At 43.1% G+C, this 11,554-nt stretch overlaps 1 long non-coding RNA gene across 1 annotated transcript; it reads right to left on the reverse strand.

The window, feature by feature from the left end:
* Positions 1–7,609: 7,609 nt before the first annotated feature.
* Positions 7,610–8,651, reverse strand: LOC113127531 (uncharacterized). Its single transcript, XR_003295436.1, has 3 exons — positions 8,595–8,651; positions 8,331–8,414; positions 7,610–7,653 (listed from the first exon to the last, which is right to left on the reverse strand). It is a non-coding gene; the product is annotated as an uncharacterized LOC113127531 (long non-coding RNA).
* Positions 8,652–11,554: the final 2,903 nt, after the last annotated feature.

The following is an 11,554-nucleotide window of genomic DNA, read 5'->3' on the forward strand; positions in this document are numbered from 1 at the left end:
CCGGAGGAGATACTCAGAGTACTGGTGGTAAAACGTGCGCGCATTGGTCATGTGATTTCCGTCTGTTTGTAGAGAAACTGGTTCTTTTGGCTCGGCTCACCAAAAGAGCCGGGTCTTTCCGTTGACTTTTCAGATTTTTTGGTGCTTAAATTCATTTATTACCAACACTAATGTAAAAGAAACGCACTGTTTATTATATAAATGCACACTCTATTTATACCACTCTATAGAGTGATAAAAAATGAATTAGAAAGTGCAAAAAACAAACGTTACACTATTTAGAAGCCAGATCTATGTGAGATTTAGTCTTGCAGACTCTACGTTCTGCCTTAGTTTGGTCAATGTAATTGAAATGTGTCCAGATTTTGCTGCGTTTTTTGTTCGTGTGTTTGCTGTGTGTGTAACTCCGCCCCTCCCCTCTCCGCTCAGCGCAGACAGAGACACCACACATGTCAATCAAATGTGGATTGAAGAGAAAAGCGACAGAGAGAGAGAGAGAGAGAGAGAAAGAGAGAAACAAAGCGGCCCCCAATCAGGAGCCGGGGCGTGGCCGAGAGATAATCAGTAATGTGGAAAACGTGCGACGCATTAGTCATGTGATTTCCGGGTCTTTTGGCTCAGCTCACTAAAGAGACGGCTCTTTCCGTGGCTCTTCAGATTTTTTGGTGCTTAAATTCGTTTATTACCAACACTAATGTGAAAAAACATGCACTATATGAACTGTTGATTATATAAGTCCACCTTTATTTCTACACTCTACAGGGCGATACAAAAATAAATGAGAAAGTGCAAAAACAAACGTTTCACTATTTACAAGTTAGATCTATGTGAGATTTTAGTCTTGCAGACTCTACGTTCTGCCTTAGTTTGGTCAATGTAATTGAAATGTGTCCAGATTTTGCTGCGTTTTCTGTTCGTGTGTTTGCTGTGTGTGTAACTCCGCCCCTCCCTTAAAAAGTGCTTTTTGAATTGTCACATTCAAGTCAAATCACTTCACAACAACACACAGACCTTTAAGTCCAAAAGTTGCAAAGTCATTTCACTTCAGTGCACAAAGTAGCAAACATCCAAGTCAAGTCACTTTGCAACCACAGCTATACTTCCTGGTCTTTGTGTTGCAGAAATGACTTCACCTCAATGGCTGTTCCTTTGTCATCCAAGGCAAGCATGAAGACTCCAGGAAACCTGAAATGAAAAAAAAAAAAGTTTACTTTTATTATGGATTGGGTTTGATAAGAGGGTGAAATGTTTACTATCTGTGATATTGACAATCATCTCCACATGTAATAAAATACAAAACATGTTTCTAAATACTGCTCGTCTTGTACTCACTTTAATAAAAATTACCTTGCAAACAAGCAGTTTACAAGGTAGCCAACAGCTTCTCCAGGCCTCGTTATTTTACCTGAAAAACAAAAATAGTATTTCCGGAAGAGGAAGCCTCAGCTACAATCCTGAGACAAAGGAAACAGAGGAAAATAAAAACTGCTACGTCGCACGTCTCTGAAATTAGAAACAATTTATGAATTAAATTATTAAGCTGCTCCAAACAAAACACCTGCACAGTTCGTGAGGCTGCTGCCGACTCCACAACAGCCCCACCCGGAAGTCGGAAGTTCAGACTACATTCATTCCTTCCGCACGTGACGACACATCCGGTGCCTTGTCACGTTCAAGACACAAACCCCGCCCTCCTCTACAGCAAAAAAGAAAAGCCACGTTATTTCTGCTTCTCTCGTCTGTAAAACAAACAAAGATCTCCGTCCACAAACGCCATTAAAAACATGCGGGGACTCCGGGTCTGCTGCGCGACTCCAACCCGCTTCAGCACCTGAAACAAACTCCGTTAACACCTGCTACAAACATTTAGCTCCGACGATAAACACACACTCTGCCTTCTCCGCCGACCTGTAGGAAACAAACACATTAAACAAAGAAACACTCCTCACAAACCGCCAGCCCCGGACTCCAAGACTGACGCTGTTTGCCGTCGTCCCGCAGTCACACCTGTAAACCAAACACCAAACCAAACTTTCATGCCTGTTTCGTCCTCAGCCGAACGAACAGCCCGAACTCTGCAAACAAAACACAACAGGTCAGAAACAAGTTCAACTGAGCGTCGACTCGTCAAACGATCGACCAGCTCACGCCGAACATACTGAACCCGTCTGAACCTGGACCTTAAATGAAACCGGCCCGCCTTCCCGCAGACGCTTAAATAGACTCACAGCCACGTGATATAGCCGCCGTCCAATCGCACGCGAATCTTTCTACGCATGCGCCGTAGGGATGTGTTGGTAGTTAACCAAACGGCTCTGAGAGCAGGCTGTTTGACGTGAAGGACGGGAGCCGGCTATGTCAAGGGAGCCGCTTTGTTTCTCTCTTTCTCTCTCTCTCTCTCTCTCTTTCTCTCTGTCGCTTTTCTCGTCAATCCACATTTGATTGACATGTGTGACGTCTCTGTCTGCGCTGAGCGGAGAGGGGAGGGGCGGAGTTACACACACAGCAAACACACGAACAGAAAACGCAGCAAAATCTGGACACATTTCAATTACATTGACCAAACTAAGGCAGAACGTAGAGTCTGCAAGACTAAAATCTCACATAGATCTAACTTGTAAATAGTGAAACGTTTGTTTTTGCACTTTCTCATTTATTTTTGTATCGCCCTGTAGAGTGTAGAAATAAAGGTGGACTTATATAATCAACAGTTCATATAGTGCATGTTTTTTCACATTAGTGTTGGTAATAAACGAATTTAAGCACCAAAAAATCTGAAGAGCCACGGAAAGAGCCGTCTCTTTAATGAGCTGAGCCAAAAGAGACGGAAATCACATGACTAATGCGTCGCACGTTTTCCACATTACTGTTTATCTCTCGGCCACGCCCCGGCTCCTGATTGGGAGCCGCTTTGTTTCTCTCTTTCTCTCTCTCTCTCTCTCTCTCTTTCTCTCTGTCGCTTTTCTCTTCAATCCACATTTGATTGACATGTGTGGTGTCTCTGTCTGCGCTGAGCGGAGAGGGGAGGGGCGGAGTTACACACACAGCAAACACACGAACAGAAAACGCAGCAAAATCTGGACACATTTCAATTACATTGACCAAACTAAGGCAGAACGTAGAGTCTGCAAGACTAAAATCTCACATAGATCTGGCTTGTAAATAGTGAAACGTTTGTTTTTGCACTTTCTCATTTATTTTTTTATCGCCCTGTAGAGTGTATAAATAAAGGTGGACTTATATAATCAACAGTTCATATAGTGCATGTTTTTTTACATTAGTGTTGGTAATAAATGAATTTAAGCACCAAAAAATCTGAAGAGCCACGGAAAGAGCCGTCTCTTCAGTGAGCCGAGCCAAAAGACCCGGAAATCACATGACTAATGCGCCGCACGTTTTCCACATTACTGATTATCTCTCGGCCACGCCCCGGCTCCTGATTGGGGGCCGCTTTGTCTCTCTCTCTCTCTCTCTCTCTCTGTACCTTCTGCAGGTGTTCCTGGTCCTGGAGCTGTATATTGCTGATGTGCAGTTACTGGCCCCACCAACCTGCAGTGTCTAGTTGTTGTTTATTGTTGCTGTTCTCTTCTCTCTCACCGTATTAGTTAATGTTACTACAACACCTGATGAAACAAACCACCTTTTCTTAATGAAATAAAAGCCTGTACGACTAACACATAACACACAGGTTATTGTACTCTGCAATTACAAACCTCTGGCATACCTCTTCTTATAATATACCTACTTTACCCTCTCTCTTCTCTCTATAGCAGGGGTGTCAAACTTACGGCCCGCGGGCGAGATCAGGCCTGCAAACGGGTTTAATCCGGCCCGCAAGATGATTTGAAGTTTTAATTAGCTGCAATTTTTCAATGAAAGAAACTGTTGTTCTAAATGTGTCCACTGGGTGTGGCAATAGCAATTATGTTAAGCAGGCAAACTGTTTATACCAGGGCTGAGCATGTAGGCCTATACTTGTTAGGTGGCCCGGAGGTAGCTGCCTTGTCGGTCCGGTCCGGCCCACTTGGGTATAGATTTTCCTTCATATGGCCCCTGACCTAAAATGACTTTGACACCGCTGCTCTATAGTCTTGGCCCCCAGTATGACTGCAAAAATCCTGTAAGGTGAAGGAAGTCGGTCGTAGCACAGAAGAGGAATATTTCATTGAAATGACATATTCAATTCAATTCAATTTATTTGTATAGCACCAAATCACAATACAAATCTTCTCAAGGCACTTTACAAAAACTAAAAACCCAACAAATCCCTCATGAGCAAGCACTTTGCGACAGCGGAAACCTCCAGCAGAACCAGGCTCAGTCTGGGCGGCCCTCTGCCTCGACCGGTTGGGGTGAGTGGATAATAACAATAAACAACAAATAGACACTGCAGGTTGGTGGGGCCAGTAACTCTGCACATCAGCAATATACAGCTCCAGGACCAGGGACACCTGCAGAAGGTACAGAGAGAGAGAGAGAGAGAGAGAGAGAGAGAGAGAGAGAGAGAGAGAGAGAGAGAGAGAGAGAGATAGAGAGAGAGAGAGAGGGAGAGCACAAAGTTAGTGACAATCAATACATATATATGAGGAGGATGGGAGTTTAATATGTGTCAGGAAATTCTGTGAAATTTTGCAGCTGCATGTTGTGAAAATGAAGCAGTAGTGTAATATGTGGAGAAGTTGTGGTGAAAAGTGAAACGTGAATGATAAACATTTTTGGGTCATGTACTGAAAGTGTGGTAAAACTGAAGCATCAGTATCAGAAGTGCTAAAAATCCGATAAGGAATGCAGAGCTGGTATAAAGGACTAAAATGAGGTGTTTAATGTGAAATAAAGTCCAAGAAATGGTTTAGTGTAGATGTGCTGAGAAATAAGAGGTCGGTTTATTTAGGACTACACCTGTGACTATAGACTCAGTGAGATGGCGTCATCTATAGACGTATGAAGGTCATAGGGTCAGGTGCAATGAGGCTCTTGAAGGGGCGTGGCCGAGAGATAATCAGTAATGTGGAAAACGTGCGCGCATTAGTCATGTGATTTCCGTCTGTTTGTAGAGAACTGGTTCTTTTGGCTCGGCTCACCAAAAGAGCCGGGTCTTTCCGTGACTTTTCAGATTTTTTGGTGCTTAAATTCATTTATTACCAACACTAATGTAAAAGAAACGCACTGTTTATTATATAAATGCACACTCTATTTATACACTCTATAGAGTGATAAAAAATGAATTAGAAAGTGCAAAAACAAACGTTACACTATTTAGAAGCCAGATCTATGTGAGATTTTAGTCTTGCAGACTCTACGTTCTGCCTTAGTTTGGTCAATGTAATTGAAATGTGTCCAGATTTTGCTGCGTTTTTTGTTCGTGTGTTTGCTGTGTGTGTAACTCCGCCCCTCCCCTCTCCGCTCAGCGCAGACAGAGACACCACACATGTCAATCAAATGTGGATTGAAGAGAAAAGCGACAGAGAGAGAGAGAGAGAGAGAGAAAGAGAGAAACAAAGCGGCCCCCAATCAGGAGCCGGGGCGTGGCCGAGAGATAATCAGTAATGTGGAAAACGTGCGACGCATTAGTCATGTGATTTCCGGGTCTTTTGGCTCAGCTCACTAAAGAGACGGCTCTTTCCGTGGCTCTTCAGATTTTTTGGTGCTTAAATTCGTTTATTACCAACACTAATGTGAAAAAACATGCACTATATGAACTGTTGATTATATAAGTCCACCTTTATTTCTACACTCTACAGGGCGATACAAAAATAAATGAGAAAGTGCAAAAACAAACGTTTCACTATTTACAAGTTAGATCTATGTGAGATTTTAGTCTTGCAGACTCTACGTTCTGCCTTAGTTTGGTCAATGTAATTGAAATGTGTCCAGATTTTGCTGCGTTTTCTGTTCGTGTGTTTGCTGTGTGTGTAACTCCGCCCCTCCCCTCTCCGCTCAGCGCAGACAGAGACGTCACACATGTCAATCAAATGTGGATTGACGAGAAAAGCGACAGAGAGAAAGAGAGAGAGAGAGAGAGAAAGAGAGAAACAAAGCGGCTCCCTTGACATAGCCGGCTCCCGTCCTTCACGTCAAACAGCCTGCTCTCAGAGCCGTTTGGTTAACTACCAACACATCCCTACGGCGCATGCGTAGAAAGATTCGCGTGCGATTGGACGGCGGCTATATCACGTGGCTGTGCGTCTATTTAAGCGTCTGCGGGAAGGCGGGCCGGTTTCATTTAAGGTCCAGGTTCAGACGGGTTCAGTATGTTCGGCGTGAGCTGGTCGATCGTTTGACGAGTCGACGCTCAGTTGAACTTGTTTCTGACCTGTTGTGTTTTGTTTGCAGAGTTCGGGCTGTTCGTTCCGCTGAGGACGAAACAGGCATGAAAGTTTGGTTTGGTTTTTGGTTTACAGGTGTGACTGCGGGACGACGGCAAACAGCGTCAGTCTTGGAGTCCGGGGCTGGCGGTTTGTGAGGAGTGTTTCTTTGTTTAATGTGTTTGTTTCCTACAGGTCGGCGGAGAAGGCAGAGTGTGTGTTTATCGTCGGAGCTAAATGTTTGTAGCAGGTGTTAACGGAGTTTGTTTCAGGTGCTGAAGCGGGTTGGAGTCGCGCAGCAGACCCGGAGTCCCCGCATGTTTTTAATGGCGTTTGTGGACGGAGATCTTTGTTTGTTTTACAGACGAGAGAAGCAGACATAACGTGGCTTTTCTTTTTTGCTGTAGAGGAGGGCGGGGTTTGTGTCTTGAACGTGACAAGGCACCGGATGTGTCGTCACGGGCGGAAGGAATGAATGTAGTCTGAACTTCCGACTTCCGGGTGGGGCTGTTGTGGAGGATAATTTAATTCATAAATTGTTTTTAATTTCAGAGACGTGGGACGGAGCAGTTTAGTTTATTTTTCTCCCCGTTTCCTTTGTCTCAAAATTGTAGCTGAGGCTTCCTCTCCCGGAAATACTATTTTCGTTTTTCAGGTAAAATAACGAGGCCTGGAGAAGCTGTTGGCTACCTTGTAAACTGCTTGTTTGCAAGGTAATTTTTATTAAAGTGAGTACAAGACGAGCAGTATTTAGAAACATGTTTTGTATTTTATTACATGTGGAGATGATTATCAATATCAAAGATGAATTAAACATTTCTCTTATCAACCCCAACCCATAGTAAAATTAAACTTTTTTTTTTTCATTTCAGGTTTCCTGGACTCTTCATGCTTGCCTTAAAGAACGTTTGCTTTGGATGACAAAGGAACAGCCATTGAAGTGAAGTCATTTTTGCAACACAAAGAGCAGGAAGTGTACCTGTGGTTGCGAAGTGACTTGACTTGGATGTTTGCTACTTTGTCAGTGTTGCAGTCCAGAGCAAAGATGAGTTTGATTTGGATGAAGCAGCTTTGTGCATTGAAGTGAAATGACTTTGCAACTTTTGGACTTAAAGGTCTGTGTGTTGTTGTGAAGTGATTTGACTTGAATGTGACACTTCAAAAAGTGCTTTCACCTTAAAAAATAAAAAGTGCTTTTAAGTCTAACTTTAGAGTAACATTTAATTTTTTTTTTCATTGTCTGAACAAACACAAACATCTTCCAATTTTAGACACTTCAGTTTTTATTAAAGTTTTCCTTTTTTCTCTCTGGGGCAGCAGCAGGAACCAAAAGGCCTCTGAATGGATCCTGCAAGGACAACAAACTGTTAACATTTGTTCCACCAATAAAAATGATTTACACTTATCCCATCTGCTTATGTAATTACTGCTTCTTCAAATTAAGGTTTTGTTTGTTCTTTGCCTGATATAAATATGAGGGGCACATGATGCTCACAGTGAAAAACACTAAAATAAATACATGTTATGTGGTGGTGGTAGAGAACAGAAATGTTCTCTACCACCACCACATAACTAGACAATTAGCCCTTTACTCTTTCATACCCACATTGCTGTCTCATGCTGCAGTTAGTTACAATGACAAGGACAAGAGAGTCAGATTTTACATGTCACTTTATTAGAAAGAACAAACATCACAAGTAGCACATCTATTCACACCCTCTCCTACACTGTTCTTTCCCTTGAGTCTTAACACTTTCTAAACCTTTGCTCATCTACCTCTACTGAAATACATTGACTGCATATGATTTGGAAAGAAACAACCACTGACTCTAAACACTGACATAGTTAACTGACTGGGCTACTGACATGACTAAGGCTAGGAGATGACTGCAGATAAAGGTATAACATGTATGTGCTACTCAAATATTCCAATGCATTGACCTAAACTAGTTTGTCTGAACAAACACTTTCAGAACTACAAACCCACACCTTACGATATACGCTGTCCTTTATTCTAACACTCACCGCTCAGCGACGTCCTTTCCTGGAGGTCGACGACTCCGTCTGGATCTGGCCGCCGGGTGTCCCTCCGTCCCCCGTGCTCCGAACCTTCATCAAAACATGAAAAACACGAAAACAATTACTGCACCTGACTATGAACCCCGTGTCTTCCCCCCCGGCCTCTCTAGACCTTTCTTGTTATTGTCGTGACAACGACAAAGGTACAGAGAGTCGTTTTCTTTCATATACATGTTGGACAACTCGCCCTGACGTGACCGCGACTCTCACACGTGGCGTCCGTCTGCTAACTGCCCAGCCGGTTAGCCGGTTAGCTAGCCGCCATCCTCCGCCGCCACGTCCATCTACGCGGTCCGACCGTCCAACTAAAGCCGAGTGTGTCTCCTCTGTCACCGCCACACGACGAACCGCCGCCGACACCGAATCTCCGCCGTTACTGAGCCAAACGCGGGTCGCTGCGGCTCTTCCGTCTGGCTCCGCCGAATGACAAAGAGGAAGTGACGTTCTCCGAAGGGATTTATGGGAGGAAGTGGATCCCCTCTTCCTCTTCCATTTCCTCATGGCAGCTTGCAGCCTCGCCAAAGTTGCTTTACCGCCGCCTACTGACCCGCGGTGTGAACTTCATTCCACATTATTCTTATTATCTATATTTAGATCCGATTTCTAATATTTATTATGACTCGCTGTGTTCACTCTTTGTCTAAAACACCTTCCATGTCACTGGCTGTCACTCCCCCCGTCTCTCCGTTTATCCGACCAACATACATTTCCAGACGCCATTCATACTGAAGATCCAATGGTCCCGTCTGTAGCCTGTTATTATCAAAATCAACAAATCAACTATGGCGACATCTGCTGGTCGACGTCTAAGATTACACGTCTATGCGATATTGGAACTTTCCAAACAACATTTCATGTCTATGGCAGAGACGATACCAAGACTTTGTTTGGCTGTCAAATCAAAGACCTCTGTTTGGATCAATTTGGACACTTTGAGAAGCTATAAATGATCTGGCAAAAAAACATTCATGGTTTAGTTATTGAAGTTATGATTTTAAAAAGGACAAAAAAATGCACCCAACGCTGATATCGTAAATATGACGTTTATTGTATATCATATATTCCTGTAGCTACACACAAACACAGTTACAAAATTAGACAGAAATGGCACATTTAAAGGGAACAGTAACGCTTCTTCAAAAAAGCGTGAAAAACTCAACCCATATGCATAAGTCCACTTTACTATTGTAAAGACTACACACAAGATATGATTGTATCTTCACATAATGTTAAACACAGCTAATGATGACACATTGCTTCACCGGTGAAATGAGTTATAAGGAATAAGACAACATCACTAATACAAACTTTAATATAGTACTTAAATTCAAGTACAATAAACTTTAATTAATACTGATTGATTTGATTATCGATAATTAAATCTTATATTTTCTTATAAAAATCCATTCTTTGGATGACTAATCTCCAGACTGTTGTATATAATGTATATAATATACACTACATGTATATCATATAATAAACTTTGCATCTTCTTCTTAGATGTATATACTCTACTCTCACTATACATATGTTTAACTTCAATATATTAATCACTTGATAATGTCTGATCTTTATTTATGTCATCATTAACACCACTGATGACATAACATAACAGAAAAATAAACTATGTTATACATTCAGCTCATTGCCTGAGAATAGAATAGCTAGAGAATCAATCTACCTGTCGCCTCATCAAACATGGGACTCATCCAGGTCCAGGTCAACAGGGGGGTGAGGAGGGGACTCCTCTAAAGTTTCTAAAGACTCAACTAAAGATTTACATTTTTTCATGAGTGCTTTTCGTCTCCATATTAACAGGTTTAAGATACTGGAAAATGCATCAAATTCAAGTGAGCGTACCCCTTATATTGTCTCCTACCTGCTTGTTTGCAGGGCCGTGGAGGTCGGCGCTGACCGTGGGAGTGGACGTGACCTCCGGCGTGGGAGACTTTGAAGGGGCCTCGACGCTGGCAGTCAGGGGCTTGCCCTCCCCCACGGACGCCTGCTGGGCTTGATTGTCTGTAAAGGTCACCGACCCCTTTTGGTTTCCGTGAGCTGTGGGCACACGTGCACGAGTGGTCAAAACAGAGATGACAGCGTCATCTCGCAACTCGTTAACACATCAGCACCACCAAAGAGAATGGAGGCGGGGATGGGACAGGAGGGCTAGGCAAGGACTAGGAGGTCACAGTCCAATAAAGTTTCTTTTTTTCGAAACAGGGCATGAGACAGAACAGAGTGAGAAGAGTCAGTTTGAAGACAGGTGATACAACAAACAGCACAGGAACAAACACAAAGGGAGGGGTGTTGTGGAGGGGGTGAAGCAGGTCAGTTCAAATCTGCACACAGACACTAAATATCAATTTTTATCAGTCCACATTTGGCCTGTGCGCTCGATCTGAAGTGTGGGATAAGTGTAGCCTCATCCCTTTTTAAAATGCAAAACTAAATCGTTTCAGATTTTCACCGATCCTTACTGTCGCTAACTCTCAGACACATGTGAAGGTTGTTACCCAGTGGTTTGCTTTTGGGCTGGATGCTCCTGCGGGTTGTGGAAAATCTCGCTCCAGATCGACCTCGTGGTTCATTCTTTGGAATCGACAGCAGGGGGCGTCCTATCTGCAGAGAACTCACAAGTAACAGCAACTAGGTATAGAGAATTGTTTCCACACTACCACGTTTACACAAACACAATTATTCCAAAGCCTTTGCACTTGCTCGATGACCATGATACATCTATAAATCCACCATATTATCCTCAATGCATGTATGCGTGTTTGTGCTTGTATAAAAGATGACAGACGATGATGGCGTCTCACCTGTCTGAGGCCACGCTTTCTTCCTAATGGAAGTTGTATCAGGAGGTTCTGCTGGCCAGGTTCACTCTGCACGCTGGTCACCCTGGTTCAATCACAGAGATGGACACAAACGCGAAGAAGGAAGGCCTCATGCTCGCTCACCACACTGGGAATGCTCATGGAGTCATCTAGACACAGGAGGATCGAGGGATCATTGAAACACAGTCATACAGTATGATATGCAGTGAAATGCTTGCACAACTGCCCATGACCTCAGTTAATGTAAACATTTTTTTTATAGAAATAAGGGCACGAGAATAAGCATAAGAAAGAAAAAGAATAATAATAATAATAATAACAATAACAAATGTG

The sequence above is a fragment of the Mastacembelus armatus genome, chromosome 2, assembly GCF_900324485.2.
Source record: "Mastacembelus armatus chromosome 2, fMasArm1.2, whole genome shotgun sequence".
NCBI classification, from domain to species: domain Eukaryota; kingdom Metazoa; phylum Chordata; class Actinopteri; order Synbranchiformes; family Mastacembelidae; genus Mastacembelus; species Mastacembelus armatus.